Source organism: Eurosta solidaginis, chromosome 2 (assembly GCF_040869045.1).
Source record: "Eurosta solidaginis isolate ZX-2024a chromosome 2, ASM4086904v1, whole genome shotgun sequence".
Classification (NCBI taxonomy): Eukaryota; Metazoa; Arthropoda; class Insecta; order Diptera; family Tephritidae; genus Eurosta; species Eurosta solidaginis.
The window spans coordinates 38,996,877-39,023,585 of record NC_090320.1 but is presented as its reverse complement, the minus strand read 5'-3'; the positions used below and the strand labels follow the sequence as shown (position 1 = coordinate 39,023,585).

The 26,709-nt window shown below is 35.9% G+C and overlaps 1 long non-coding RNA gene across 2 annotated transcripts in view; it reads right to left on the bottom strand.

The window, feature by feature from the left end:
- LOC137239599 (uncharacterized) overlaps positions 1-26,709 on the bottom strand; it is a 384,448-nt gene that overhangs the window by 100,919 nt on the left and 256,820 nt on the right. The window lies entirely within an intron of this gene.

Genomic DNA, 26,709 nt, shown 5'->3' with positions numbered 1-26,709 from the left:
CACTTTTTTTTAATTTTTAGAATTTTTTCGAAAAATATCTTAATATCGTATCGTAATATGAAAAGAAAATTTGGAATGAAAAATCGCGCGATTTTTTATTTCAAATTTTCGCCCGCGGCGCTTTTTTATTTTAATAACACTGGTTTACAGCCAAAATGCACCAGAGACGCCATTATGAAATTCCTATGTAATCTCCCCCTTGATTTCGAAAATCAAGGTTATTTTCCATTCTATGGTAACGTTTTTGAGATATTTACGAATAACGGTTTTTCCGAAAAAAAAAATTGGGTCCACTTAATCATATATATCTCAAGAACGAATTGAGCACTTCCAAAATGGTTTGAAGCTTTTAAAAGGCAATAAATTTGCTATAAACCGTGCATACAAGAATTTTTGCTACGCCTTGCAGATTCAAAGATAAAGAACAATAATTACGGTTTTTTTCTATTTTTTTTTTTTTTTGTAAAAATATAAAAAAATGTGTACTTTGCGAGGAAGGATCTCGAAAACTTTTTATTTTTTTGCAGATATATTTTTTTCTCTCTAAGCTCTATTCTATTACAAAAAAAAATAAGCTTTCATTCAACAAAATCGATTGACTAATACAAAAGTTATAAGCATTAATGTAAATATTCCCATTTAATACTTAAGTACCCTACTGGTACATGTGTGTTAATATTCGCTAACTAACTGATATACGAATAGTAACACATACATATGTACCAGTAGGGTATTTAAGTATTAAATGAATATATTTACTTGAATGCTTATAACTTTTGCATTAGTCCATCGATTTTGTTGAATGAAAGTTTTTTTTTTTATAACACAGAGTTTAGAGAGAAAAAAAACAAATCTGCAAGAAATTAAAGTTTTCGAGATCCTTCCTCGCAAAGTACAAATTTTTTTATATTTTACAAAAAAAATGGAAAAAATCCGTAATGATTGTTCGTTATCTTTGAATCTGCAAGGCCTAGCAAAAAGTGTTGTATGCACAGTTTATAACAAATTTTATTGCCTTTTAAACGCTTCAAACCGTTTTGGAATTGCTCAATTCATTCTTGAGATATATATGATTAAGTGGACGCAATTTTTTGGTTTTTTTTTTTTTTGGAAAAAATCGTTGTTCGTAAATATCCCAAAAACTTTACCATAGAATTAAAAATAAACTTGATTTTCGAAATCAGGGGATGATTTTACATAGGTATTTCATAATGATATCTCTGGTGCAGAAAAAAAATTGGAATTTGTGATCCAGTGTAATTAGTGTTAAAAATTTTTTAAATTTTAATCTAATAGACAACAAATATTTGGAATTAAAATTTGTTCCAATTTTATTTTAAAGTTCGGTGGTGGTCTCCATAAGCAGTTTTGACATTAATTCTCTTTTGCAAAAAGAATTAATGTCAAATGGGTGAACAAGTTTTTCTGACATTAATTCGCTTTTTCAAAAAGAACAAATGTCAATGACGTTAATTCCAGCATGATTCTGACCTCAATTTTCTTTTGGATTTGGAATTAATGTCATTGACATTAATTCTCTTTCAAAAGCGTATTAATATCAATTGTTCGCTAGTTCCATTGACGCTATTGCACGTCACCTAATCAATAACGTAATAGTACAGTGGTAGGCATTGGAAGGCTCTCTAATATATTCTTCTTCTTTAAGTGATCATTTGGCAACTTTGCTTCTGCCTTTCCCCGTTTATCGCGCTTTCTGTATGACTGTGAAGTCAGCTTTTGGCTTCAAAAAGACATCAAACAACCGAAATAGCCGAGCATCGGTATGTTTTGTGGATATTCCTGCTATATTCTCTTAGAATGTGATCTTAAAAATAATAGTTAAAAGTTTGTGGTCGTTGTCACCAGAAAAAAAGTTCTTATCCGCGGTTTCTTTCATATATCTTTTATTGGAAGGAGTTTTGATGTGCCAGATGCCAAACCATAACCCAGGTACGGACTTTTTGCGTACCCTCTTACAACAGGCATACCTACCGCAAATTCCGTACCGTATATTTAAGGGTCCGGACCTAGCTGGACTCCACGATTCTCTGAGAACTATTACAGTAACTTAATTAGAAACTTAAGATTCCCAGATAGTATTCTTGATAATGCTCCACTCTAGGTTCTATAAATAAGCGCATTAAAGAAGCGTGGTCATTTTTGGAAGTATAAAGCAGCCTATGACTTGCGTTGGAAGGTTAGCTTAGACGCCTCCTTTTAGTCCCCTGAACGAAATTTACGAAGTAGAAGAAAATGGTAACCGTCATCTGGACATCACCTATACAAAATAACTTCATTTTCATTGTCATTTGAGTAGCTAATGACTCATTTCTTGTCCAGATCTTTTCATACTTTTCGCTGGAACCCTAACTATTTGTAAATAGCTCACATTATTTCACATTTCAATGCAAAACTCACAAATCAACAAAAAAAAATTACAACAAGTGAATTACGACAAATAATTCCTATGAAATAAAAGACTTTGACAAAAAAACAGAAATTCAAATAGATACAAAAGGAAAACGTTAATTTATAAAAGAAGATAAAAGAAACTACAAAAACGAAAAACTTTTAAAAACAGTCATTAAGAAAGCAAAAAATTGTAAATTGATTTAAAGTAAAAAGCAAGAAATAAAATAAAAGTGGGCACATGTAATGTCAAATTTAATTCAAACAATGTAAATATATGAATGAAGCATAAACTTAAGGCCATAAATAAGTTCAAATGACACGAATAAGTAGACGAATTGTAATTATTAGCCAAACGATACGCGCATTCGCAGGTACTAAAACAAAATTGTAAATAAAAAAAAATTAAATATAAAAAAAAAAAATAAAAAAGCAATTACATAATTTAAGTAACTATTTAGGCTATTAATGTAAAACAAAATATAAAATTAAAGTAAAAGTATACTAAGTAAAAAAATATTTAGTAAATAGAAGTTTTGTTAGTTGAACTAAGCAAAACAATTAATTAGAATAATCTAGAAAAGAATAATTTATGTAGTTAAAAATAAATCCACTAATATAGTTAAATGTTGAATTTTGTGCTATAGAAAATATATATATTAAGGCGTACAAAATATTCTACAAAACTACTTAAAAGATACGAAACTTTTTATAACTTGCTATGTGTTGGAAAAAAAAACTTAAGGAACTAAAACAATTTTTAGTGAATTTCATACATATATAACAAAATTTTTCTTAACGATCGTATACGTATATTTATATTTTTTTATTTTTTTTTAAGCTAAACGGGGGCTTTCAAACTTTCAATAACCCAAAATTGTGAAGTAAGCGAATGCATTCTAAGGCCCGGTTTTTCAGTAGTACGTTAAGTTAAGCTTAAAAGTTTGCTTAAACTCTAGTCATACTTAAACTCCAGTTAAATTACTGAGCGGGTTTTAAGTCAAGTTTAAGGCCACCTTTGGGATTGGCAACAGTACGGCAACATTGTTTTTTTATTACCTAGATAACACAGGTCTGCGAAAAAAAATGTTTGTCAGCTGCATGAGATATTTTTACTGAATTATATGTTTTAAAGTGCGCTGATTTCAAAAGTGATGACCATTTTTTTCTATAACATAAGGATTTTTTGCAAACTCAAACACAAAAAATTGGTTAAAGCACTTCTTTATTAAAAATTTTCAAACAATAAATATTTTTTTTTAAAGCAAACGAAACAATTATTTTGATACATATACTTATTCATGTTCTTTATGAAACCTCTTCTTCTTTTCCTGATACTTTGACGAGTCCTTTTCCGATTTTCATCTCCAGTTTCTCGCTTAAGCAGCCAACAGTAGTCAGCAAGCATAGTGACATCCCATCGCCCTTGGTACCTTCTCTCGATATCACGGACATCCTGGTGAAATCGCTCCCCCTGCTCTTCACTGTAAGCTCCCAGGTTTTCAGGAAAATAGTCTATGTGAGAGTGTAAAAAATGGACCTTCAAGCTCATCTTGCAGCCTTGAGCTCAGTATGCTGCTAGCATCCGTTGCACAATGGTTTTATAGTTAGGATCCTTAGTATTTCCCAAAAACTTTCGCACTACGTCCTTGAACGATACCCAAGCTTCTTTTTCCTTCTCATTCATTTTTTCCACAAATGAAATGTCCGTTAAAAGTTTTCTTATGTCGAGGCCGGTGAAAACTCCCTCTTTATTTATTTATTACCAATGAACAGAGATACTGCAATATACATAAAAACTTATGTGATATAATAATTTGAATATTTTTTCTGTTTTAAGGAGGTCCAAATCTGTAAGAAAATGTAAAAAAATGCTATGCAGTTTTTTGGTCGCAGACCTGTGTAATTTGTAGATACTGCAACAGCTGGATTTTGTTTACCCAACAAACATGGTAAGAATATTTCTCCAGCCTTAGGGAAATGTATACTAGTTCCGGAGCTGATATCCAAAATTACAGTATGATGTTATTCTTAAAACAGGTAGTTATCAAATTGATATCCAACTTCATTCTCCAATCACTATCCAACCCTTGAGAAATTTTCTAAATTGTATAGTTCTCGAGTTGAACTCCAACGTCATTCTCAAATAATTTTTCGATCTTTGATCTTTCTCCACTTGATATCGTACATTTGATATCGAGTTGAGGTGGGTTGAAAAAAAATGTTCCCCAAGGTGGTATCACAAAAGTCAACAGATGTTTATTGTGAAAAATAAACGCCTGGTTGATAGCAGTATACGTATTTTATTTTACTTTCGTGAAAATACTGGAGCATTGAAATCTTACATTTCAGTCTTGTTAGAGAAGCACGGATAAGTACAAGTTGGGAATATATTTTTCAAGTTAAGTACTAGCATTTTTGCTTTATAAAAAATGTCATTTTTTGCTTAGAACTTTATAATTTTCAAGTTGAGTCACTGTTTCGAAACAACTTTAGAGATTTTATAAGTATGCCTTGTTATCAACATGAGCACTAATGGTACTCAATCACAAATGCTCGTTGGGTATATTCGACGCCATTGCCAAAGAACACAAATAACTGATAGGTTAACTAGAGTTTAACTCTGCCAGATCGGCCGCTTAAGATCAGCTTAAACTTAAGTTAAAATGTACTGAAAAACTTAAGAATACGTTTAAGCGTACCTTAACTGACAAACTGAGTTTAACTTGTAGTGAAAAACCGGGCCTAACTTAGACTAGTGAATACCGCCGCGCTCATATTACAGGCGCCTAAAAGCATGCAATATAAAATTATTTTTGACATGCGGCTTTTATAATTTCAGACTAAGCAAACCACTTCATTTGCATAGCGTTTTCGGAGAAATTAAACTAAATATTTTCATATTTAACAAATTAGATGCAATTGCAAATTTTGACATCAAACAGTTTTTCTACATACCGGCTTTATAAGCTTTACTTATAGGATCTACCCACAGTGAGTACTATTCGCGAGGCATTTACGTACATTTTGATTCGCCGTAAAAGTCAAACTCGTTTTGATTTTCACAAGTTAATTATTTCGGTGAATTTAAAACTAAAATATTTTCGCTAACACATTGAAACTGACTCTTGAATCAAACTTATCGTGTGTAGAATATATCAATGTTTTGCCGGAATTATCTTATGCAGATGCTATCACTTTCACACTTTTTAGGCTTAATAGCTTTCAAAATGAGTATTATTAGGTATGGAAACACTGCGACCTTTGTGTAGATCTATTGCGCATGACCTTTCATACATTTTGTATGTGGAGGCTTTTAATGTATCTAAGTACCCTTCAAACTGTTTACTCCATATCACATAGGGAATAAGAGTCACACCACTTAGATGGGAGAGTCTCTGCCTTGCCAGAGCGACGCATTCGCAGAGACCACAGCGTCCCGTATAGTACCCAGTGAGAGTTCGTAGGTCTTCCCTGCTTAGATTAATAAGTTTGACTGATACTTTCGTTGCCAGAAGTATAAACAAATTGGCCTGTCTTTGCATTGCGCAGTCAATCCAGTAACGTCTGAATTGTTTTGTTTCCCAGTTACTTATGGTTTACCTGGTGTGTGCTTTTGTGAGTCACACAAAAGGGCTCTGGACCATAGAATGCTGCTGTAGCACCCTGCTTTGCTAGGTAATCTGTATGTTCAATACATTTATGTTCCTGTTGTCCGGGAACCCATCCTAACAGAACCTTGTTTTTGGCTCCAAAATCATTAAAGATTTCAATGCAGTCATCCACTAGCTTAGATGTTTGTGTAATGAAGGTTATACCTTGAATTTTTTTATCACTTTCATATGCCTCATCATGTTTCCTAGCTTAAACTCCGAAATAAGTTCTGGGATTAATATTTTCTTTCTCTGGGTGAAAGACACTAGGACAGTTTTGTTAGGATTGATAGACAGTCCTTTGGTATCGCACCACCTCTCTATGATGCGAAGGGCTTGTGGCATGCGATCTGATATTGTTTCCTCGTGCATCCCTGTAATGCAGATAACTAGGTCATCTGCAAACCCTTGTGTGTCAAATCCCTTGGTTTTCATTAACTGAAGGAGGTCATCCATGACCAGGGTCCACAGGAGAGCGGAGAGCACAACTGCTTGTGGGCATCCTCTTGTGGCCGCAATTGATTTAGTTGTCCCTCCCAGTTCCAACTGGATTTTTCTACTCTTTAACATGGACATCACCCATCGAATAATCATAGGGCTTATGTCCTTGCCGATCATAGCTTGTTCGATAGCTTGATGTGTTGTGTTATCGCTGCTGTAAGTTATCTGATGCATGCTTTTTGGCGCAAGTCAAGTTATGGAATTAAAAATTTTAAGTATTTAAACAAAAAAAAAAAAACAAAAACAAGCAAGTCAGCTTGAAATTCAAGCAGATTATTACCAATAAGATCTTTTTTGCATTTAACCTTTTGTCAGATCACTATAGTCGTTACTGCAGCAAATTTAAGCGGCTTTGAAATCAATTATTAAATATTTTTGATAATGCATTTCGGTCTCGCATAAAATTATGTATGGCAAGTTACCATTGGGCAACTATGTGTGATGCTTCCAGAACCGTCAGGACAAACTTAATCGTAGGAGTATCATGTAGCCTTAAGTAACATACTTTTAGCGCGCCTGGGGTTCTCCAGTGTGTGCTTTTAATCATATCTGAAATTTGAACATGGGTAGTTCCCTAAAATATTTTCGAAAAGTTTGTCCTGTTTCAGTATTTTCTTAAAGTTAGTCTCTTATTAAAAAACAAAAAAGTTGCAAACTTCAAACGGATTTTTTAAGCGCGTAATTTTTGGCGATTAAGAAAATTTACCAATTAATATCGACCTTTTAAGCTTTTCAACTTAATATTTACCTTTTTTTTAACTCGCGGCTATAATATATAATATTTTTATTTTTTAAACAGCAAAAACGACTTAAAAATTATTATAAACGCATTTGTGTTTAAAACTAACAAAATAAAAAAAAAAACTATTAGCATAGCTATTCATTGTATCATAGAGCAAATAAAATTAGACTTAATATAGACCAATTAAAACCATCAACAAACAAGTTGAAATTCAATACTGACGAAAAAATCATTGCATAAACGAATTAAATACAACTAGAAATAGAAGAGCAAAAGAAAATAACAGAGAGATACATAGCAAATAAAAACTACAAATAAAGAAATTAATCAACTGAAGACGTTCGCACATTTTATTGAATTCATAAGCAAAAAACGTTGTAATATAGGAAATAAATAAAAAAAAAATATGCAATAATATACGAAAAATAAAGATAAAAATTTATGAAAATAAAAAGACATTGAAATTAAAATTTAAATAAAATGTTTTAATTATTAGTGGCAGCGCTCTCTACCCTTTCTGAGAAATTTGTTATTGATTTTCTAGGCTTCAGTTAATCAGCTATAAGTGCTACAATATATCCAAAAACTCAAATCTCCAAACACGAAATCGTAACTACATATCTGTGTGAAGATCTACCAAATTCATATTGAAACTGATACTGGAGATCTCATTTTAGGTATATTTTTGGGTGATTTACACTCTTAAATCATCTTCAACCCACTTTTTGATGGACTGCAATTCTTGTAAAAATAATTTTCCACAGAATCCCTATTTTTATAAGCTCAAACAAAGTTTTTAATTATAGACACATGCTCAAAATGCTTTATACAATTATTTTTGTTATTGATATTAGAGGAAAATTACAAAGTTTACAAACGGCGATGGTTACTAGGACATATTTCTGAATTTCACTTCTTCATCAGCTACCCTGCAGTCAAACCAACTAGTTGTATACTAGAAGAATTCTAGTTTGCCAAAAATCCTAACTAGTATGAGTTCTGTCTTTTTTCCGTATTAGCAACTGGTATTTTTAACACGGCGATGTCCTACGAAATATCAATTGGCAGCCTCTGCATCAGCATCATACCAATTGACAAACTAGTCAGCCTTTGCGCCAGCATTATACCAAATGGCATACTTGTTATTATATACATCATATCATACCAACTGTGACATACTAGTTAGTGTATTCATTATCAACATACCAGTTGGCATACCACTCAGTGTATGCATCATTGTAATACCAGTTGTCATACTAGTGGATATTTGCATCAGCATCCTACTAGTTGGGTTGAAAAATTACTTTAAAATTTATAAATTAGCTCAAATTTGATTTATTTATTATATTCATATATAGAAAAAGTATGTATATTAGACTCGGTCGATTTATTAACCGATATCGCGCCATCGATTTTTCGATAGGATTTGGGCTCAGGAAAAAAAAACAAAGTTCCACCACGCGTACCCAAAAAAATAATTTTCGAGCCTGCGAAATTTTATTTTTTTTACTTTTTTCGACTTTGATTTTTATGGTTTTTTCATGACCTACTAAAAAAATTTTCATTTGATTGTACAATTTTCATGTATACCCTGTCCGACCCAAAAATGTCCCCTAAAATATTTTTTTTTTTTTTTCAAAAACGTTTATCGACAACGTTTTTAGCGGACATTTTTGGATCGGTCAGGGTATACATATGAAAATTTTTTAGTAGGTCATGAAAAAAGCTTTAAAAATCAAAGTCGAAAAAAAATTAAAAATTATTTTTGGGTATGCGTAGTGGAACTTTTTTTCCTGAACCCAAATCCTATCGAAAAATCGATGGCGCGATATCGGTTAACTTTCGTCCATACAAATCGACCCACCCTAATTTATATATACATATATCACTTTAAAATTTATCACTTCAATACATTATACTTTGGAATAAATTTTAATAAAAATACGTACACATATATAAAACCTAAAAAGTAACGGAATAACACATGCCGATTTTGTGATTGATCAGTGGAGACGGCGGACCATATCCTCCTGGAATGTGACACAATCTCAAGACGCAGGGCTTAGTTTGTGGGCTCACCATGGCCAGAAAATTCCCACATTAAATCCCTCAAGCCGAGAGAACTGCTAGGGTTCATCAAGGAAGTCGGCTTGGATGATGTGTTGTGAAGGAGGTGAGGGCACAATAGACCAATAGTCGCAGTGCAATCTTCAATAAATTACCTATCTATCTAACGGAGAAGGACGAACCAATCGTGGTTGACTATGTCAAAACAGGCTAAGCTGTACTAGCACCATCCCATGATGAGTGTTAATGGAGTTCAGAAAGGTGGTGGTGATATGCACTTTACGAAAGTCATCATGATGGCTGGTTTACCGAAGAATTTGATTTAATTGGAGGAATAATAACGGCTTTAAAGGTTTTCGTTACTGACCAAAGGTAGGCACTGGCTGGGTTTCCGGTCTTTGGTCTTCCTATCCTTACCATTATCCGTTATTCTGGAATTGCAAAGGCTTTTAACGACAAGTAGAAAAAATATGTTAGGCTGCTGATGCCCTCATGGCCAAGGGGTTTTGGCATTGGCATAGGTTTTCCGTCTGAGACTATTGATATGGAAGGCTTGGCCTTTTCGTTGATTTGGACGATATCCAGCATTGTCAACTGAAGTATGAATTGCAAACTGGCTACAGGAGGCACTCGCACATTTCCTCAAATACTAACTACTGTGAATTACACCACAAAATCATAGTCAATGAACCATTCCAAAACTGACTAATATGATGAACGCCAAAAAATTCTAGTCAATTAACTACTCATACACTAACTATTATGAATAACACCACAAAATTATAGCCAATGAACTAGTCAAAAGCTGAATAGTATGAATAACCCCACAAAATTCTAGTCAATGAACTAGAATGTTTGCTGACTACTTGGGCTTTTGACTGCAGGGTAGCTGTTATTGAATTTCAGCATGGCTCGCCAACTAAATACAGATAATAATATTCATATAATAGTGAACAGCGGAAGTACTGCTTATAATATGTTTGCTCGATTTTTCAAAAGCATTTGACTCAGTTGACCATCCTCTGATTTGCTCTAAGCTCAAATCTTATTTCGGGTTTGGTGAATCAGCTTTAATGTTTTTAAAGGACTATTTATCTGGTCGTTTTCAAAAGGTAAAAAGCCGATCAGTAGCCTCGCAACTTAAACCCCTGAAGTGTGGTGTGCCCCAGGGCTCTATTTTGGGTCCTTTGCTATTTAGTATATTTGTTAATGACGTATTTTTGACTTGCAAATACGCTACCATGCACGCGTGTGCTGACGTTATTCAGCTGTATCTTTCAGGTCCCCTTGTCAATATTAGTGTGGTTGTTGAAAATCTAAACAAAGATATAGACTCCATTTCTCGCTGGGCTTCTCAGAATTATCTTAGGCTAAATGCAGCAAAATCATATGTCCTGCCGATACATAGTCGGAAAGTGATGGGTGAAGATATTCCAGCTGTTACTCTGAACAATTCTGCACTAAAGCTGGTCAGTAAAGTTACCAACTTGGGATTCGTAATCAACTCTTCTCTTAGCTGCATAGATCATATCACCTCGGCAATGCGCAAAGTTTATTCCACTCTGAGGAACCTGAGACAATCTGCACATTTCACCCCCTTACTATTACGCGTAATCTGGCGCTACAGTTGATTTTGCCTATTATTACATACTCTGAGTTAGTATATAGTACACTTGATTCTAGTTCTTCTCACAAAATAGACGTTCTATTTAACCACGTTTCCCGATATGTTTATGGATTGCGTAAAATTTACCATATTTCTGCGTGGAAAACCTCTCTTCTGGGATGAGAGATTTCCGAATATATGAAATCCAGAAACTGTATTTTCTTATATGAGCTTATTCACTGCAAAACACCTCGGTATCTATATGATAAACTCATATTCCCCAGATCGGAGCGCTCCTTGGAGTTAATACTTCCCAAATTTAAATTTAAAAATTCGGAAAGGCTGTTTTTCACTAACGCCGTTTGACTTTGGAATTCAATTCCTTATTCTGTAAAAAGCCAGTTTAACAAAGGCAACTTCAAAAAACTGATTTGCAGTCACTTCTCTACTTGTCAATGAATCATTATATTTTCAAGAGTGACTTAATTTCAATCTGCAATGTTTGTCATACACATTTTAATCTTAACATAATTATAATTATTTTATTTTATGAAATTTTATTTTATTTTTAATTATTACTTTTAAGATATGATGTATCCGATATCTCTATTTTATTGTTTCCCCAAGCATTTTTATTTTAATAATTTTGCTGTTGTACTACAAAAGACTAAGTCTTATTGTACTAATGTTGAATTACTAAATAAATACAAATACAAATAAAAGCACTGCTATGAACCCAATGTTACTAAGCTCTTAGAGCGTGCCTATAATTATTCCATTTCTTCAGAAAATGCGTGTGCGTGTGTTTGTTCGCTGTGAAATGTGCGAGCAAACTTGCTTTAAGTGGGACATTCAATTGATCACATTATTCGTCACATACGTACATAACATTCGGAAGCGTTACTTAACTTCAGGAGTACATTTAAATGGCACGTTTGCATTTATATGCTAATGTTTTCCCACTAAGGAGATTTAATCTATCTATCTCTTTGCAAAGAAATAAGGATGAATCTTTGTGTGCATTTGGAGTTCGTAGTTGCTTCGCGGAAAGTAAAGCAGGGGCCGATCTATTGGAACAAAATCTATTGATGTGTCCATTTGACTGAAATTTAGTATATAGGTAGTCCTTTTCCTAGATAAGTATTTATAACACTTTCTTCCGGGAAATGGGCCTGAGACCGACTGGAACTAGGAGAGGGACTAGGAATTGAGCAAGGACTGGGACTGTGACTTTTAGGCTGGGACTAGGGTTTGTACTGGTTCTTTTGGGCTAGAACTGGAACTGAAACTGGAACTGGAACTGGATGGAGAAGAACTAGAGAAAAGAGAAAAGAGGGACGGAAAAAGAGACTAAGAAAGAGATAGAATTTGACGAAGAGAGAGCGGAAATGAAGTGACGGAAAAGATGGAGAGAAAGAAAGAGACACAGAGAAAGAGAAAGGCAGAAAGAAGAGTGTATGAAAACACAATTAAAATGGGGAGATAGAGTAAGAGGTGAATTCTTAAAACTTATGCAGATAGGCCAAAGTTAAAGCAGAAAAACGTCTGCTGGGTCTGCTGGTGTACATATAAAGCATGCGTTTTGCTCATATTAAAAAGCGATGAAAGATAAGTGCCACGGAACTCACGTCCAGAGACAGACGTACGTACAGAAGGATATGAAGTGTTTATTTATTTCGATTAATTTACGCCGTTAAAAGCTACGTTCTTGTTCTTTACCGAAGAATTGTAACATACTTAGAAAAGCACGCTTTCAACTACGTTGACAGGAAATTGATATGAAATCGCTGAAACGTGTTTCCGTCTAAAGCATTAGTACTCATATGCGTGCACACATCTACTCACTTGACTATATGCAGAAAATTTGTGTGCGAAGGAGATGCGTATTTTAGGAAAAAGAATTAAGGATACATATATTAAGATTATGAAAAAAAATAATATGGAAATAGGAAAATTTGCTTAATGCGCGTAAATTAACTTTTAATGTAGAAGAGATACAGCAGATCTTTGGGTGGTGTAGAAGAAAGAATAACAAACATTTCTAAAACGTTAGAGGAAATTTTTCACAAAAACGCAAATTTTCGCTTTTGCTTTGTTTAGTTGCCTCCAAAATCATACACGTGTTTATTACAAACAAGTAAGGGCGTCTAAGTTCTGGTGTAACCGAACATTATATAATCAGCGTGAGCTTCAATTGTACACTTTATTCCAGATAAATTACCTTTCTACACAACACGTGGCACCGCCAATTTAAAAAAATATATATCTCCCAATTTAACCTTTTACAATAAAACTTGCTAAGTGAAATATCATTGATACAACACTATTTTTCTCTAAGATATAGATTATTATTCTAGTATACGTCCCTTTTAAATATCCTTTAGATATAAAAGTGGGCGTGGTCTTTTACCAATCCCGTCTATTTTTACAGAAATATTTCCTGCTATCAGGAAAATATGTGTACCCAATCTTATCACGATCCGATAATTTTTGTTTGCGTTATGGCTCCCGGAACATAGAAGATTGCTTTATCATAAAAAGGTCGGTGCCACGGCCATTTTCAAAATTTTTTTATTCTTTCCTATTTCTTCTTATAATTCCACTTGGGAAAAGAAATGAAGCCCTGCAAAAAATAGTACGATTAATCCCTATGTTTCCGTCATAATGATTTATTTGCAGTTGACCTTTGCAAAACAAAGTACGCTCAGAATGAACCTATTATCAGAATATTAACTGAGTTTAACTTGCTATGTAGGGAAATAAATTTAGATATATTTGCTAATCGTAATGGATTCAAACAAATACTATGCTTGCTAATGTCCGCCCCTAAATTTGAAGATTATGTTGAGAGGGTTTCGGAAAAATTTTTTTAAATTTTTTTTGATCCTTCGATATACAGCCGAAACGGTTTTTTCATTGTAACTTGGTTATTTGACGTCTGATTTTTAAAATTGATATGTCATTATTTTGGCCTTGAGAAGCTTCACATTTCCGTTTAATGTCCTTTTAAGCTCTGAAGTCGTTTTCACATGATTAGGTTAGCTAACAAAATTTTACCCGCCCCCTAATGTATGTTTTTTTCCCTACCAAACGAAAGTAATTAAAAATTCAAGAAAATGTTGCTTTGAAACCATATTACTAAAATAATAAACAAAGAAGTTATAGCACTTTTAATATTTATTGCAACTGTTATTTTGCCTGATTCTTATTATACTTAGACCTGAAACTCATGATATTTTTGGAGGAAAAATTGCAGGGTTTGCATTGAAAAGTTAATAAAGATATTATGCCAAATATCATGAATAGGGGAAGTCAAAGTAAATAAGTGAGTCAAACCTGTTGTTTCGTATTTATAATAATAACACTATGCGACAAAATCAACTTTTTTTCTGGGTATTGGACAAAACCCACTTTTTCGTAGAGATTGAGGCTTAAGTAAACAAAGTACTATCTCCGCTTTTCGAACTTAGCCTCCAAAAAATAGATATCGGCTTACGAAGTTCGAAATTCTGCATTTCGAAATTTTATTTTATTTTTTTGTTAACGCGTTCAGCAAATTGAAAAAGTAAAAATGTGGGCATGGTCTGCTCTTTTCTCTTATTAGAAGGACTGGATTCTTTTTTTTTTTTTTTGAGAAATTTAGTATAAAAGCTGTTATACGAGGTGAAAAGTCAGACTCTGACTTCTGACTACAGTCAGACTCTGACTTCTGACTTTCACCTCGTATAACAGCTGTTCTACTAAATTTCTCAAAAAAAGAATACAGCCCTTCTAATAAGGGAAAAGAGCAGACCACGCCCACATTTTTACTTTTTCAATTTGCTGAACGCGTTAACAAAAAAATAAAATAAAATTTCGAAATGTAGAATTTCGAACTTCGTCACTATTTTTTTTTGTATGGGGACCAACCCAGTCTACTATGCTTGTACTATTCATAAACTTTTTAATTATTAATTCTTAGTCTGTAAGGTTTGTAAACCATTGACTTAAATAAATAAATAAAAAAAATGTATGTTCCACTATCGTGATATTTGTTTTTTATTATTATTGTACCAAAAAAATTTAGAATATTGTATTAAATTTTAAAAAACTACCAAATCGGTAAGATTCCAGTACGAGTAGAAAGAGGATTGGTCCGACAGTACCCATAGGCGAGCAAAGAGAATCTGTCCGACAGTACCCGCAGGGGTACAAACAGGACGCGTCGAACAGTATCCGTAAGGGTATAACAGAGAGTAGAAAAATGATCTGTCCGACAGTACCCGTAGGTGTATAAAGAGGACCAACCAGTCCGGCACTATCCGTTCAGGCATAAACAGGCACAATTGTTCTCTCCATATGGCATGCTCAAACAAAAGGGATCACACCAACCCATATAAAGAGATCAGAACTGGCTATAGTCGCATATTCCTTTTCGATGCATTCTGGATTCATCCTACACTAATCGCCTTATTTAAAAATCTTTTATATAAAAGTTGGCGTGCTCTTAAACCGATTTCGTTAATTTTTCTTCGAAGCTTTTCTTTTAGTAAAGACAAGGTCTCTGCTGAATTTTGTTATGATAGGTTAGACGGTTTTTGATTAATTATTAATAACATTTGTAAAATTGATTTTATCACAAGTGGGTGCTGCCACGCCCATTTTCAAAAATGTTTCCAAATTTTTAACAAGTGTCGCAATATCAGTTCACACATCAAATTTCAACATTAAAGGTGTATTATTTACTAAATAATCAGGTTTTTCCTTTTTCCCAAAATTTATATGCATTACAAGTAAGGAAGGCTAAGTTCGGGTGTAACCACACATTACATACTCAGCTGCCAAATTACAGCGTGCAAAACTTTTAAATTACCTTCTTTTAAAAGTGGGCGCCCATTGTCCAAAATGTTACTAATTTTCTATTCTACGTCACAAGATCAACCGACCTACCAAGTTTCATCGCTTTATACGTTTTGGTAATGAATTATCGCACTTTTTAGGTTTTTCGAAATTTTCGATATCGAAAAAGTGGGCGTGGTTATAATCCGATTTCGTTCATTTTAAATATCGATCTGAGACGAGTGCCACAAATTCATTAAGATACCTGAAAATTTATTCAAGTTGTCGTGTTTACGGACGGACATGGCTGAATGAATTTCTTTTTTCGCCCAGATCATTTTGATATACATATCTATCTCGATTAGGTTATGGCGTTACGGGGTACTGTTATGCGAACAAAATTTATATACTCTGTGAGCTCTGCTCAGCTGAGTATAAAAAGTGGGCGTGTTTATCATCCGATTTCACTCATTTTCAATACAAATCTATTCTGGGTTCAGATAAGGCAGTATGCCGAATTTGGTGAAGATATCTCAATATTTGCTCAAGTTATCGTGTTAACGGACGGACCGACATGGCTTAATCAAATTTTTGTTCGATACTGATGATTTTGATTACCAAAGCTAATATACTCTGTGTGTAAAGCACGCTGAGTATAAAAATATACGCCAGCAGCTTCTTAGTAGAAATCACAAACGTATATGCGTTGTTAAGTTGCTGAGTCACGTTTTGTACGCACATCATTTAAACTTCATTAATCACATGCGCAACGCATGAATTTCCGTTTGCTGGTGATGCTGAAATGTTTTGCTGAGTATGTTTGAGTGAATATGTGAGTAAGTGAGACCGTTTTACATATCCACTTTACACCAACAAATAGCACTTACTCCCACGAATACATTCATTCATTTTTTGTTTGTCGTTTTGTTTGTTTTTTTTTTTTTTATTGTAAATTAAACACTTTGAACGAGGCAAGCGAAAAGAGTGGAGTTAGATGTGAGAAAGTAATAATGCAGACGGAAATTAGCTAAAATTTAAGTGCTTCGAAATAAAATGTCCTATTTTTACTTGATATGAAACAATTTGCATGGCAGCTCATGCATGGAAAGCAGAAAGCAGTCTATCGCAATTTGCGTAGGTATGTAAGTATGACAAAAATATTTTGATGCATGAAATACAGAAAATTGTCGTAAAACAAAAAAAATTTTATGCGGAAATGAAGCGCTTCCTTGCGTGAGCGGGTGCGAAGGAGCTATGTTCAAAATTAATAAAGCCGTGCGACAGCTTCAGAAAATCTGTTGTATGATAAAAGTTTCACAAAAAAAGGTAAAGTGAGCAAAGTAAACGCTGACAAATTATCAGTAGGAAAATTTACTTGAATCTGCTTAGTAGATGGTATTTCATGGGCTTGTTGAGCTCACAAAGCACTGCTCGTTTTGGGTGGCGATTGTTCACAGACTGACTATTTGACTGGATATATTATTTACTCCATAAGCTCTATGGTGAGATTGTTAGGTTAGCTTAAGAGAGCGTGCGTGGGTATTACCCACACTTCCATTCGGAGACATTTTTGTCCATTGTGAGTGTACTCAGTAAGTGCAGGGTGGCGGTACATTCGTTTAACGCCATTACCTCATAGTGGTCCTCAACGAACCACTTGCTTTCCCTGATGAACCCAAGAAGAAGCGAGACGTCCTCCTTCCCAACCTCTGCCAAGCTGTTAAAGACCTTTGCGCCCAGAAATCTGAGCCTTCTGCTTTGAAGCCCCAGTCATCGGCAGAGATGAGATCGTTAGCTGCATAGTTTTCTGTATCTATTTGCATTCCTTGACTGTTTCATTACTTTCAACTCCGAGGAGCTTAAGTTGCTAACCACCAGGAATAACGCCCGTAAATTTTACCAAAAAATTCGGCGACAGACGAGGAATCTTTTTAAGTCCGATGCTAAATCCTATAAGAACGCACACGGCGACTTTGCAGCCGATGTCCAGAGAATACTTAAATTCTTCTCATCTTTTTCTCTTCCAATTTGCGTCGCGCTGTTTTTTATCTTCCTTACAAATTGAGGGTAGAAGACCCGCATATTTCTGCCGGTTTCATGACCTCTCTGAAGTTGGCAAGACAACTTTTACGTGGAAAAAAATTACCTATTGGGAAAATTGCCGTGAATTTGCCGTAATTTATCCGTGAAACAAAAAAATTTGCCGTGGCCATATTTTAGAAAATACAGGGTGGCACGTCAACTTCACGTGAAGTTAGCGTGCCACCCTCAGAAAACCACCTTAGAGACCAGCTAGGAAAATAATTCTTGCACACGAATTTGCCGTAAATTTGCCGTAGGTAAGTGGCATATTATATAATGAAAACAACAAAAAAATTTGCCGCGGCCACGCTTTAGAAAATACAGGGTGGCACGCCAACTTCACGTGAAGTTAGCGTGCCACCCTCAGAAAACCACCTTAGAGGCCAGCTAGAAAAATAATTCTTGCACACGAATTTTCCGTAAATTTGCCGTAGATAAGTGGCATATTTTATAAATTCGAAAAAAAAAATTTCAAATTTTTTTTATGGTGCACCGCCAACTTCACGTGAAGTTAGCGTGCCACCCTCAGGAAACCACCTTAGAGGCCAGCTAGGAAAATAATTCTTGCACACGAATTTGCCGTAAATTTGCCGTAGATAAGTGGCATATTTTATAAATTCGAAAAAAAAAATTCAAATTTTTTTTATGGTGCACCGCCTACTTCACGTGAAGTTAGCGTGCCACCCTCAGAAAACCACCTTAGTGGCCAGCTAGGAAAACAATTCTTGCACACGAATTTGCCGTAAATTTGCCGTAGATAAGTGGCATATTTTATAAATTCAAAAAAGAAAATTCAATTTTTTTTTATGGTGCACCGCCAACTTCACGTGAAGTTAGCGTGCCACCCTCAGAAAACCACCTTAGAGGCCAGCTAGGAAAATAATTCTTGCACTCGAATTTGCCGTAAATTTACCGTAGATAAGTGGCATGTGAAATTTCTTTTTTCGAATTTATAAAATATGCCACTTATCTACGGCAAATTTAGGGCAAATTCGTGTGCAAGAATTATTTTCCTAGCTGGCCTCTAAGGTGGTTTTCTGAGGGTGGTACGCTAACTTCACGTGAAGTTCGCGGTGCACTATAAAAAAAAATTTGAAATTTCTTTTTTCGAATTTATAAAATATGCCACTTATCTACGGCAAATTTACGGAAAATTCGTGTGCAAGAATTATTTTTCTAGCTGGCCTCTAAGGTGGTTTTCTGAGGGTGGCACGCTAACTTCACGTGAAGTTGGCGTGCCACCCTGTATTTTCTAAAGCGTGGCCGCGGCAAATTTTTTTGTTTCACGGATAATTCACGGCAAATTTACGGCAAATTCACGTGCAAGAATTATTTTCCTAACTGGTGTCTGAGGTGGTTTTCGAAAAGTGGCACGCTAACTTCACGTGAAGTTGGCGGTGCACCATAAAAAGAAGTTAAATTTTATTTTTTCGAAATTATATAATATGCCACTTACCTACGGCAAATTTATGGCAAATTCGTGTGCAAGAATTATTTTCCTAGCTGGTCTCTAAGGTGGTTTTCTGAGGGTGGCACGCTAACTTCACGTGAAGTTGACGTGCCACCCTGTATTTTCTAAAATATGGCCACGGCAAATTTTTTTGTTTCACGAATAAATTACGGCAAATTCACGGCAATTTTCCCAATAGGTAATTTTTTTCCACGTAAAAGCATCTTGCCAACTTCAGAGAGGTGGTTTCATGCCGCTTCCGAAACCAATGTTCGCGGCGTTTCCTTAAAATATATTTAAGAGCACACAATTAGGTATATAGTCCATACCTTAACTTCCTTACTTGTTTTCTACTAAATTCAAAACATAAGATATCATTTAAAGAAAACGCTGTTTTCACTTTTGATAAAACTTCCGAAGTACTCACTTGCATCGGGTATACTCGATACTTTTTACTAAGTATGAGTACTAACATCGATGCTTTGATCCGAGTATTTTATATGAGTACCGGTATCGATACCTTTTATACTCAGCGTGCTTTGCACACAGAGTATATTAACTTTGATTGGATAACGGTTGGTTGTACAGGTATAAAGGAATCGAGATAGATATAGACTTACATATATCAAAATTATCAGTATCGAAAAAAAATTTGATTGAGCCATGTCCGTCCGTCCGTCTGTCCGCTAACACGGTAACTTGGGTAAATATTGAGATATCTTCACCAAATACATGAGCTTATCTGAACACAGAATAGATTGGCATTGAAAATGAGCGAAATCGGATGATAACCACGCCCACTTTATATATATATAACATTTTGGAAAACACAAAAAACCTGATTATTTAGTAAATAATACACATAGAATGTTGAAATTTGACGTGTGGACTGATATTGATACTCTTGATAAAAATTAAAAAAAAAATTTTAAATGGGCGTGGCACCGCCCACCTGTGTTAAAATCAATTTTACAAATATTATAAACCATAAATCAAGAATCGTTCAACCTATCGTATCGTAGGTTGCCTTTACTATAAGGAATGATTTGAAGTAAAATTAACGAAATCGTTTAAGGACCACGCCCAATTTTATATAAGAGATTTTTGAAAGGGTCGTGCACGAATAAAATAAGCTTTATCTTTACAAAAAAGAGCTGTATATCAATGGTATTTCATTTCTCAAGTGGACTTATAACAATAAATAGGAAAAACTTAAATTTAAAAAAAATGGGCGTGGCACCGCCCCTTTTATGACTAAGCAATTTTCTATGTTTCGGGAGCCATAACTCGAAGAAAAATTAACGGGTCGTAATAAAATTGGGTACACAAATTTTCCTTATAGCAGAAAATATTTCTAGTAAAAATGGACGGGATCGTTTAAAGACCACGCAACTTAGATATAAAACAATTTTAAAAGGATCTTACACTAGAATAAGAAGTTATAACTTAGCAAAAAATAGTTTTGAATCAATCATATTTCACTTATCAAGTTTTATTGTAAGAGGAAATGGGGAGACATTTTTTTTTAAATGGGCGGTGCCACGTGTAATGTAGAAAAGTAATTTATCTGAAATGAAATGTACAATTAAAGTTCACGCTGAGTATATAATGTTCGGTTACACCCGAACTTAGACACTTTTACTTGTTTTTTTTTTAAGTTCGATCGCCAGCTATGACATCAATAGCCGATTACATTGATTTCCATAAGGCTGGTTGGATCAGCGTTTTATACCGATATTGCAAGATTGCCAGGTACTTAATCTGCAATTTTGTTTTTCGTATTCTATTCATTAACGTGGTAACTATAAAGCTGTGTTTTAATATTGATCCCACAACCTAAGGCATTCGCCTCACACGACTTAAGTAAAATAAATTTAAATTTGATTAATGATATTCTTTTAATTTGGATTTGTGTTCACAAAGAAAATTACATGTCTATTTGCTCTTAAGTCCAAAACTTGATTGATCTGTGTCAATGATAAAAATCTCTTAGAAGCTGAGAGATCTTTTCTAAAAACGTTATTTTAAAGGCAGATATTGCTGTTGTTTAAAGTATATAAAAATGGGAAATATTATAAAGTGGAATATATGAAAATGGAATTACATATAGAGGACAAAAGTAAGTGTTTACGTATATTAAGTATTTAAAATAGGGTGAATAGTTATTATATGGACGTAACTTCTCCATTGCTAGAATTGAAGATATATCTTAAATTCTATTTCATTAATTGAGTTTTTGAGTTTCATATCATTATGTAAAAGGAAAAACAAAATGAAAAATATATAGATGTATCTAAATACTTAAAGCTTTATAAAATATGATTATTATATTCAACTTTGTATATCACTCATATCATTTTTATCGTATTTTAATTTTCTCTTGATATTTGAGCTGTGAATGTTTTCGAGTTTTGAACTCTTATACTTAGGTTGTTCTTTATGTCGTAGAGCTTTGTAATTCTTAATATAACCATCAGTTCTTTGTTCTACATAGTTTTCCCTAATTTTATTTTGCTTATTAATATATTTTAGGAGGGTGGGGCCGTGTGTAGAAGTCCACGAAAGTGGGGAAAGCTTCTGACCGCCATTCACCTGGGAATGGCCAGAGCGATTCTTTTGCATGCGGTTCAAGCAGCTCACTACTGCCGGTCGCTTGCGGCCAAGTATCCTCTGGGTAGCCGCTAAACACCCGTTTAGCGGTGAGCTAATGTGAGAAGGCGACAACCTGGCTAGGCCACTCTGACATAATCGGTTTAAGGGCTAGCCGGGGGAGATTTCATCGGCAGCGTCTGTACACCTCTCGGTGCGGCTGCAAGCGGGCGTCTGTCTTGGAGCAAGCGGCTCGCTATATAAACGTGCCAAGTAATATTTTCACCCCCGCTGAGCGGGTTGTGCGCTGGGCTTGGGACCCGCCACGTAAAACCATACTCCAATGAAATATAACAACAAGCCTCGGCTAAATACACTCTCTATTGATGACGACCATGGCAAACGTTTGAAGGACAATGAATTGAGGGCATGCACCTGGAACGTCCGCTCCCTGAATGGGATTGGTGCAGATGCCCGGCTGGTTGATGTCCTCGTCAAAGCAAAATCTGACATCACCGCCATCCAAGAAATGCGTTGGACGAAGCAAGGAAGAAAGAAGATCAAAAATTGTGACATATATTGGAGTGGCCATGCGAATAAGCGCAGTTTCGGCGTCGGATTCGTGGTGGGAGAGAGACTTTGTCGCCAAGTGCTGGCGTTCACGCCTGTGGACGAGCGTCTCGCCGCTATTCGAATAAAAGCAAAATTTTTTAATATATCATTCATCTGCGCCCATGCGCCGACAGAGGAGAAAGACGATGAGGTGAAAGACACTTTTTATGAACAATTAGAACGCACATACGAGCGCTGCCCCCGTCATGATATAAAAGTCGTGCTTGGCGACTTTAACGCCAGGGTGGGCAAAGAAGGTGTTTTTGGCCCTACAGTCGGAAAGTTCAGCCTACACAATGAAACTTCTCCTAACGGACTGAGGCTGATTGACTTTGCCGGTGCTCGAAACATGGTCATATCAAGCACGAGGTTCATGCATAAAAAGATACATCAAGCTACATGGCTGTCTCCTGATCGAAATACTCGCAATCATATCGATCACGTTGTGATAGACGGACGGCATGCCTCCAGTGTTTTAGATGTGCGAACGATCCGAGGACCTAACATCGATTCGGACCATTATCTCGTTGCAGCCAAAATACGCACCCGCCTCAACGCGGCTAAAAACAAGGAACAAAAAACACAAGGAAAGCTAGACGTCGAAAAGCTTCAATCACAACAGACTGCCAATGATTTCGCAACTCGACTCTCACACCTGCTCTCTGAGGGCACAACTCATCCTGAAGGAATACAGGAGCAGTGGGAGCATATCTCCAAAGCACTTCATACTGCCGCCGAGGAAAAAATTGGTTACCGGCGGCCACGAAAAAACAACTGGTATGATGAAGAATGCCGCGTTGCAACCGAAAGAAAAGACGCTGCCTACAGGGCTACGTTAAAAGCGAGCGCGACAAGAGGAGTGTGTGAACGCTATCGTGAGTTGAAAAGGGAAGCGAGACGCCTTTTCAGGAAGAAAAAAGCAGAAGCAGAAAGGCGTGAGTGCGAGGAGCTTGAGCTGCTAGCCACCAGGAATAACGCCCGAAAATTCTACCAAAAAATACGGCGACAGACGGAAGGTTTTAAGACCGGGGCAAACTCCTGTAGGAATAAAAACGGCGACCTTGTAACTGATGTCCAGAGAGTGCTTAGATTATGGAGGGAACACTTCTCTGCTCTCCTAAATGGAGGCAGCAATTCACCGCGCAGAGATGAAGAATCCGATCCCGCAATCGATGATGATGGAATATATGTCCCCCCGCCCGATTATGACGAAGTTAGAATAGCAATAACCAGATTGAAAAACAACAAGGCCGTGGGCGCTGATGGATTGCCTGCGGAGCTATTCAAGTTCGGCGGCGAGGAGTTGGTAAGGCGCATGCAGCAGCTTCTTAGCAAAATATGGGCGGACGAAAGCATGCCCGACGGTTGGAATCTAAGTGTTCTTTGCCCAGTCCACAAGAAGGGGGATACTGCAAAATGCACCAACTATCGTGGAATCAGCCTTCTTAATATCGCATATAAGGTCCTTTCAAGTGTATTGTGCGAAAGATTGAAGCCCACCGTGAACCGGCTGATTGGACCTTATCAGTGCGGCTTCAGACCTGGTAAATCTACCATCGACCAGATTTTCACAATGCGCCAAATCTTGGAAAAAAACCCGTGAAAAGAGAATCGACACACATCACCTCTTCGTCGACTTTAAAGCCGCCTTCGACAGCACGAAAAGGAGCTGCCTATATGCCGCTATGTCTGAATTTGGTTTCCCCGCAAAACTTATACGGCTGTGCAAAATGACGTTGAGCAACACCAAAAGAGAATCGACACACATCACCTCTTCGTCGACTTTAAAGCCGCCTTCGACAGCACGAAAAGGAGCTGCCTATATGCCGCTATGTCTGAATTTGGTTTCCCCGCAAAACTTATACGGCTGTGCAAAATGACGTTGAGCAACACCATCAGCTCAGTCAGAATTGGGAAGGACCTCTCCGAGCCGTTCGAAACTAAACGAGGTTTCAGACAGGGTGACCCCCTATCGTGCGATTTCTTTAATTTGATGCTGGAGAAAATTATACTAGCTGCAGAACTTAACCGCACTGGAACAATATACTATAAAAGCGTGCAATTACTGGCATATGCTGATGATATTGATATCATCGGCCTAAACACCCGCGCTGTTAGTTCTGCTTACTCCAAGCTGGAAAAAGAAGCGGTAAAGATGGGTTTGATGGTGAATGAGGACAAAACGAAGTACCTGCTGTCATCGAGCAAAGAGTCAGCGCATATGCGCCTTGACAACCACGCTACTGTTGGCAGCCATAATTTCGAAATAGTAAAAGACTTCGTTTATTTGGGAACCAGCATCAACATTAGCAACAGCATCAGCACTGAAATCCAGCGAAGAATCAATCTTGCCAATAAATGCTACTTTGGACTAGGTAGGCAATTGAAAAGTAAAGTCCTCTCTCGGCGAACGAAAATCATACTCTACAAGTCACTTATCGTACCCGTCCTGCTATATGGGGCAGAAGCATGGACCATGACAACAGCAGATGAAGCGGCTTTGGGAGTGTTCGAGAGAAAAGTTCTTCGAAAGATTTATGGACCTCTACGCGTTGGCGATGGCGAGTACCGAAGAAGATTTAATGATGAGCTGTACGAGATATACGCAGACATCAACATAGTCCAGCGAATTAAAACGCAGCGGCTGCGCTGGCTAGGCCATGTTATGCGAATGAAAGATGATGCTCCGGCCAAGAAAGTGTTTCTATCGGAACCCACCTATGGAAGCAGAGGTAGAGGGCGGCCCCCACTCCGTTGGAAGGACCAGGTGGAAAACGATTTAAAATCCCTTGGTGTGACCTATTGGCGCCGGTTGGCGGAGCGAAGGAGCGACTGGCGCGCCTTGTTGGACGGCCATAACCGTTTAGACGGTTAAGCGCCAATTAAGTAAGTAAGTAAGTATTAATATATTTTTGCTTCGTTACAATTATATTTTCATATATTTTTCCTTTGTCATAATTTCCAAATTCAATGTTTATTGGTTTTTCTTTCGTAACAGAGTGGTAAGAGTTATTGTTGAATTCTATAGCTTTACTTATTTTATCTTTTATACCTAATGTCTTCTCCTCAATAGTAAGTACTCTTATTTTTTCGGAAATTGTATTGTGCAAACGCTCAATATCGGCATTGCCAGTGTGGTTGTTGGCTTTTGTCAGATGGAGAGCAATATTTTCAGCTTTCAAAAATTCCTTTATACTTATACCTTTAAATTCATTGTCGCAAATGAGCTTCTGAAAATGTCCTTTTTGAGACTTGTAGAGCCTAATTTTTTCTATCACGGTTTGACTGTTTCTGTCTTCTAAATAGAAAGCAGTTGCAAGAAGTTTGATTTTGGATTCGTGTAGATATCCATATGTATTATTTGCTTTATATCTGAAGGAGTTTCAGTTAAATGGAATTTTGCTTTAATAGGTTTACGACCGAACTTTGATTTAGTGCATGTGGAACAGTTATTTATGTATTTATGTATTAAAAGCTTCAAATTAGGAATGTAAATTAATTTCTTCAGACCTAGATAATTTTCATTAATGCCTGTATGTGCGGTCTCATATTTATGATAATTATGGATTTGTTTAAAAGCTTCTTCTTCTGTATCTATGTCTCTTGCATTATATAAACAGCGGACGAATCTAACGTTTTTAAATCCTCCAAACATATCTATTATTTTATTCTGCAATATGCTATAATGATTGTCATCTAACTCGGTGTATATGCCCACTTTTCCACTAACTATGTGTTGTTTTAAAATTGCTTCTAAATTATTTTCTAAGTCAGAAGAGCTTATATAAATCTTTTTATTTTTATGCTTTATTTCCATAGCTTTTTGTTTATTATTTACCAAAAGAATTTGAGTTTTAAATCTATTCACCACAGTTTCTAGAATGGGAATGTGGTCATGTAAATCTTCCATTTGTGAGTGAATGGTGTCCAAATCATCAGTTATATTATTATATAAAGAACTTGTAGAAGCAGCTGTCATATTAATTTCATTAGTATCTGCATTAATCCTCCTTAGGAGGTCCGCCACGAGGTTTTCCTTGCCCTTAATGTAGCTGACGTTAATATTAAACTCGCTTAGTTTGATAAGCCAACGATGAAGCCTCGGACTCATTTTCCCCTGCGATTTAACGAACAGCCATTTCAATGGCTGGTGATCGGACAAAATTTCAAACTTGCTACC